The sequence below is a fragment of the Pavona decussata genome, unplaced genomic scaffold, assembly GCF_977016875.1.
Source record: "Pavona decussata unplaced genomic scaffold, jaPavDecu1.1 SCAFFOLD_566, whole genome shotgun sequence".
Lineage (NCBI taxonomy): Eukaryota > Metazoa > Cnidaria > Anthozoa > Scleractinia > Agariciidae > Pavona > Pavona decussata.
The window spans coordinates 183,066-190,578 of NW_028145847.1; the positions used below are offsets into that span (position 1 = coordinate 183,066).

General features: G+C 37.5%; 2 pseudogenes; one reads left to right on the plus strand and one right to left on the minus strand.

The window, feature by feature from the left end:
- Positions 1-465: 465 nt before the first annotated feature.
- Positions 466-1,780, minus strand: LOC146449852 (adenosine receptor A3-like; annotated as a pseudogene).
- Positions 1,781-2,938: 1,158 nt separating this feature from the next.
- On the plus strand, positions 2,939-4,281 carry LOC146449853 (uncharacterized; annotated as a pseudogene).
- Positions 4,282-7,513: the final 3,232 nt, after the last annotated feature.

Consider the following 7,513-nt stretch of genomic DNA (forward strand, 5'->3'; position numbering starts at 1 on the left):
ATCACTTCTAATTATGTTTCCGCTTTAATATATTCAGGCTAATTACAATGTGTATTTTATGCCACAATATGCTCGCCGCTTTCTAATTATTTTAAGGGGCTTTCATGGAGAAAACCATCCAAAATAATACAGAAAGTGTTACGGTCTACATCACTTATTTACAATTGGGTTATATTTTGCAAGCAGATGCGTTGAAGTTTGACTTTAAACTTACAAATAAAAAAAGGTAAATAAATGAATGTAAATATATGAAACAGGATCTTTCTTCTATTTAAAAAAAAATAATGTTGCAACAAATTATTTTTATGAACATTTTTAACGGCTACTGGTAAAAACAATGCCATACAACAAAAGTTCTAATCGACTGGTTAGAGCCGAATCGTTCATTTTCTATAATGATATCAAGGTATGAATTATCGGTAAAACTTGCTACTTTACGTTCTAGACATCAGCCTGTAATGCGCACCTTAACTCGACGAACAACAGAGATGTTTAACTGTGTCTTTTACTGCTTGTCTGACTTCTGTTATCTTCCAGCAGTAAAGAATTGGGTTTAGAGACGAGTTTAAGTAAAGGAGAGTCGCTGCAGATGCCCAAAAGATATCTACACTCACACCCCTCGATCCTTTAATCATTATGATTATATTACAAATAATAAACGGAACATAACATACAACCATGGCGAGCTGCACCCATGCTATGCTGTAGACAGTCTTCTTGTACCGGGTTATGATTAAATGATTGCCTTGTCTGTTGGGTTGTCCTTGGTGAACATGTTCAACTTGAGTTTGATGTTGTTGTAGTCTGAGATATATCTTCGTGTAAAAGAAGACAGAAATGAGCAAAGAAAGTGCAATGACGATAATAAATGCCATGAAGGAAATGGGAACGCTCCAAAAACAACTCAAAAGGCCAACCGAAATACCAGTAAGCTAAAAACATGTTATAGCTGTACGAACGCGCTTTAAACTTTCCAATTATCTGTATCTTACACCTATTTTTAAGGCAAGGAATCTGTCCACACTTATGGCGGTCGACGTGAAGACAGATACTCCACACAAAGCGAAACTTAAAGCACGTTGTATTTCTTTAACGTAGTGCGCAATGCTCGGGTTTATAGTAATCGCAGCGGCGTATACGTCCAGGAAAGTGATGACATAAATGGGTTGCACAATAAGACCGACGCAAAGATCAGTGACTGCCAGACATCGAAACAGTAGTTTTGTTGGAGGATGAACGGAAGACACTTTGTGAAGAACTTACAGGATCAGGGCATTACCCAGAGATGCAGTAAAGGAAAGAAAAATGTTCAAAGCTGCAAAAAATACAGCGATGCTCTGAAAAACTGTGCTCTCTTAATTGTCTGACCCGTTTCCTTTCCTAGTAAAGTTCTCCATTTCTAGTAGTTTAACAAAGAGTCGGCGCCGATTGCAAGTGAAAATAAATCCCAATATTGTGTCCTGCGTTTACGAATATCTTGTACTTGTAACCAAGAGTTGTATTTTGCAAGACGTCAATGATGATCTGTAATAGTTGGGACTGCGAACTTTGCGACCCACAACTTAGTCGTCTATATATCTTTTGTTGCTATACCTTAGTCTTTAATCCTGATATTTATCTGGTGGAATTTAAATGGAAAGATGCCAATTTTTTTTCGGTTTTCGATGACTTAAAATGACCAATTGTCAGAGAAACACCTGTTCTTGGAAACCGTTGAAGGGACTCCTGAATCATTTTAACATCTTGTATGACTTTTGGCACAGGGTAGACTCTGACCCATTATTTGAATTTAACGTAAGGCGAGTCGCATTGAAATATACATGGAAGCATCGTTTAACGAAGAAGTCATTATACTCGCTGTAGATATTTGGTTATTTATATTAAAAAAAAAAACCCAGTTATATTATCACCTTTTTAAACGTGGCCAGAATGTGGTCAGAATGTGGCAAATAATACACAGTCAATAACGACGTTTTGTGGCATCAACTAGAGCCACAAAACGTCGTTATTGACTGTGTATTATTTGCCACAATTGGCCACATTCATATAAGTTGATCAACCAAACCAAAAACTGTATTCAAGACAAAAGACCGAGCCAAATTATTTATATTTTCTTATACGAAATTTTAAAACATTCATGCTCATTTTGCGAAGGAATACGACATTTTAAAGGTCCTTTGTCTTTAGCTTTTAATTAAAAGGGATTTGCTGAAGCAAAGACATGCAAAATTTACAGAGAGATTTAAGGTTCGACGTTTCGGAGTCATCTTGACTCCATTATCAAGAGAAAAAATCAGTTTGTGAACGCGGATATTTAAATAGGCTAGAGCTGAAAATTAACATATTAATAGATGGTCAAACAAATACTTTAGCGCGAATTGAATCAGTTTGCACGTTCAGTTCTGGCTTCAGTTTGCGTATGAATAGCATCTCATGAATGAGGCAATCAAATTTGCTGGTGCATTTCGCAAGAACGTGAAACAGTTCTAAAAAACGCTGTGGTATCTGGTCATTATGTTGAAGATGGTAATGTTTGTAAATTGAAGACGACTTTCTTTTGTGTCCGTCTACGCGCTCATGCAGGTGCCCACGCATATACCCCACATATCCTGCATCGCACAGGTTACATTTAAATTCGTATACTACGCATTGTTGGTTGACAATGGAGGGCTTGGCTTCTTGCACCTTAAGATCTTCATTGAGTTTTCGACTCACAAACACAGGTTGGATGGCAGTTCCTACTTTTGAACTTAATTTACTTAGTTGCTGTTTCACAATGTTCGCTGAACCCTGATCTTTAAACGGTAGGATGACTCTAACACTGTTCGCTTTCTCTTGTGACGATGGATAGGGATCAGATACCTTAGTGTCGATAACCTTTTTGATGGCCGTGTCAATTAAGTGTATAATCAATATACGGTATCTGATACCTTTCAGTTTGTTGACGAAATACAAGGCTTGAAGATCAACAATGGTGAGCTTTTGGTGTCTTATGACGTAACCTCGCTGTTTACAAATGTGCCTCTTGACGAGACGATTCAGATACTGGCTGACAAAGCCTTTGCTGATGACTGGTTCAATCAAACCACCAAACTAAACCTCACTAAAGCAGATTTGGTCGACCTCCTTAAAGCAGCTACTAAGAACCAGCTCTTTCAGTTTGACGGTTCGTTGTATGAGCAGATTGACGGAGTAGCAATGGCTTCTCCTCTTGACCCATTGCTTGCAAATGTTTTCATGTGCTCCATCGAGGAAACTCTGCAACAGGATGGCTTGCTACCCCCGTTCTACCGGAGGTATGTGGATGACACTCTTACCATAATGCCCGATAGAGTAACCGCTGACCACTTCTTACGCACGCTCAACCATTGCCATTCTTCCGTGAAATTCACTATGGAGACCGAACATGACGGGTCGCTTCCCTTTCTTGGCGTGGAATTACTTAATCGAGCTCCCAAGATAGAAACCAAGATTTACATCAAGCCCACCAATACAGGCCTTCTACTTCATTACCAGAGCCACGTAGATGATCGTTATAAACGGAGCCTAATTAACACCATGCTAGACCGGGCCTACCGAGAATGCGAATGCGACCGGCTCAGAGAAGTGTTAAGTAAGCTTAATACCCACAACACTTAATTGACACGGCCATCAAAAAGGTTATCGACACTAAGGTATCTGATCCCTATCCATCGTCACAAGAGAAAGCGAACAGTGTTAGAGTCATCCTACCGTTTAAAGATCAGGGTTCAGCGAACATTGTGAAACAGCAACTAAGTAAATTAAGTTTAAAAGTAGGAACTGCCATCCAACCTGTGTTTGTGAGTCGAAAACTCAATGAAGATCTTAAGGTGCAAGAAGCCAAGCCCTCCATTGTCAACCAACAATGCGTAGTATACGAATTTAAATGTAACCTGTGCGATGCAGGATATGTGGGGTATATGCGTGGGCACCTGCATGAGCGCGTAGACGGACACAAAAGAAAGTCGTCTTCAATTTACAAACATTACCATCTTCAACATAATGACCAGATACCACAGCGTTTTTTAGAACTGTTTCACGTTCTTGCGAAATGCACCAGCAAATTTGATTGCCTCATTCATGAGATGCTATTCATACGCAAACTGAAGCCAGAACTGAACGTGCAAACTGATTCAATTCGCGCTAAAGTATTTGTTTGACCATCTATTAATATGTTAATTTTCAGCTCTAGCCTATTTAAATATCCGCGTTCACAAACTGATTTTTTCTCTTGATAATGGAGTCAAGATGACTCCGAAACGTCGAACCTTAAATCTCCCTGTAATTTTTGCAATAAACGTACAGATCTTCTCTAAAATATGGCTAAATGGTGAAAAATATTTACCTTGTGATTATAATTGTATTTTTAAAAAAATTCGGTTCAGAAATGTGTGCATCGGTCTGACGGCTTTATGTTTAGTTTCAATTGAATCCGTGAATATCAGGGAAATCGCGGAGCTCTGTACGGCACGCAGCGTAAAGTGCCCAGACATTTTATTCCATACATTAGTAGATTGGTGTTCGTGCTTTTGAGTTAAAATAGACCTGACCCTAAGTCAGGTCCCACTTTTGTGAAAATAAGCTTTAACTACATGTGTGTCACGTTTAATGCATTCTGAAGTTTAGGAGTAGGTATTTTGAAAAAATTGTAACTCAGTCAAAATTTCACAGAAAACAAAAGTAAAAAATTAAAATTATTATTAACAAATGGAACTTCAATGTGTAAAATATTCAAGCTGTTTGAGCTAGGAATGACGTTTTGGCAGCGCCGGCAATGTATAGATAAATTGTAGAGTCCCCAAAGGTAAATTGGGTAGTTTTGAGGTCACCTTGTAAACCATCTCGCCAACAACGAAAAAAATCACATTGAGCTCAGTAAATGTGATATTTGTTTATGGGATATAATGATTGATGTTCATAGAAAAAATCAGCGAAATCGGTGAAAAGTCGAAATTTCCCTTATCCATTCTAACGCGGACAGCCTCTTAAAAATTTTAACCATAATCTACTGAGGCACAATGTTCTCCATCTACTTTACCCAAGGCACAATACAATTGAACTGATTTCATTAAATCTTCAAAGTTTTGGCCAGATTTCAGAGATATATAAGTCGCCTTGTTAAAAAATTGAAACTGTGATACGTTTGAGAAGTTTCCTTTCATTGACCATTCTCATGTTCATCTAAAAAGTGAGTGATAGTCAGTCAAACCCAATCCTATAGCACAAAAGATAACATAGACTTAAATCCTTCCATTTGCCAAAACTAACGCACAACTTTCCTTTTCAGGACAGATATTCTTTCCAAAAGTTCGACTTGGACAGTCACGCGGAACGGTACGTTTCAGCAAACATGAAACGCGGCAGACATGAAAACCTTCAAAGGAACTAGGCTTTCAGGGAAATAACTCTAAAACAGTGGACACGGGATACTTTTAAATTCAATAATATACTTCTAAAACATTGCTACGCATACCTCGTTTTTTAAGCGTGATGCCGAGCCTCGCCCATAACTTGTAACTCGCGTGCCGTAAACAACATAGAGAATGTGTTTATACCTCTTTCTTTAACCGTGAAACCCCGTACCCAGGTAGCTAGGAAGCCGCTTATTCACTTAGCCACGTAGCCACGTAAACAAACTTTTAATATGTAATTTGAAATATCATTTCAGTTTATACCTGTTCAATTGACGAGTTCGCTTACAGAGCGCTTTCATCTCCTTGGCGATTTTCTTTTTTCCTTTTTTCTTTTTTTTTACAGCAAATGGATTCACAAACGACTAATAGCAAATATTGAAGTGGGAAAAAACGAACGACTGAAACTCAGTATGTTCATTTAAGGAGGTTATTTTAAATTTTGATCGTATTTAATTTATTAGTGTTTGAACGTTTTGACAGTCAATGAATAGTCGAATTCACCAGAGCGCTGGTTGCATTGTTAGCCAAGTTGTCAAACTGAAATGAACATTTCTTGATGCCAAACTAGTTTTTGATTACTTCCTTTTACCTCCCAGCAAATTAATGGTAGCCTGTTTAACAATACTGACAAAATATAACGTACTAACATTGAGCTCGGTGATCAGACAAACACATATTATGCGGATTGCTTCAATATACCGAATGTGTAAAAATTCGCTACCTTTGCAGTATGTTGTCAAACAACTTATATATTATACAACGAAACCTCGCTGTTGTACGACGGCGAAGTGAATGCCTCTGTATATATTACAGATCATAAAAAGCCGTAATAAATTAGTTCAACCCCTATTATTACTGTCACGATTGCGATGAGACAAACTGAAAGTGAACCATTATGCCTTGTTCGTCGTAGCGCTTTCAAAGTTTGCGCCTATTTCACGCCATTGTTCTGTTCGCTTTAAGCAATAAATCGTGTAAACTTCACATTAACTTTACTCGCAAACCGAAATAAAAGCTCTGTTGTGTTCTAAAAAGTCGACCATAACAATAGGCAAAGTTTGAAACGTTTCGCCTTTAAAAGTAAGGAACGAACGCTGATACCTCCTGAAAATCATGCGTCTGTTTCCAGCTGTAACTGGGTGCGGTGTGTTAGGCACAACCAATTTTCTTCTCTTTGTCGCTTTATTAAATTGACAAATGTCCCACGCCATCAATTCAAACGACGCATTTCACTCCAAAAAGAAAAAGTGACATTTCAAATTGAATTTTGTAAATTCCGTACAAACATGATATTTGATTTGTGTGCAAATCTGACCAAAATTGAGCAAACATGATATTATACCTCATGTAAATCCATTTTCCTGGAGCAAATGCGTGGCCTTTGTTAATCATATTTAGTATAAATACTCCGATGATTATAGAGATTCTGTTGATCTCGGATTGGTCAAGGATTACGTCATATCCTGCTATAACAGGCCTTATCACGGTTTCCGATGCCATTTTGACAGTGTTTGTATGGAAATTCGATATCAAGTGATTGTGTTTTACGAAAATTATTTCACATCGGATTTCCATACAAACACTGCTATTTTCAAGCCTGTTTGCATACTCGTCAAAATGGCTTCAAAAACTATGATAAGGCCTATCACCTCGCGCGAGGAGATTATAGCCGAGAAGCACTAACTTTCAAAATGGCCGCTCAGCGATTTGTTGATGTCTCTGATGAAGAAGTAAATACGATAAAAGAAAATGCAATTCGTAAAGGCACTAAAGATGCTACTAATTCCGAGGTGATACTTTTCGAAGGCAAGATTTAAAAATTTCTCTAATTGTAATAAAGAAGCCCTATAGTAAATTGCATGTTGTCAATATCGATGGCTTAAAATGAAGACAACAAATTAAGTTAAATTCGAGAACGATTTTCTTTATTTAACAGAAAGATTTCACAAACAAAACGAATTTAAGACAGAATTTGGAAGGAATTAAAGTAAACAAGATGAATATATATGTCAATCTAAGTTTTACCTTTCAGTGACGAGAGAAGACGACATTTTTTTATAATCTAAAAACTATAGTTT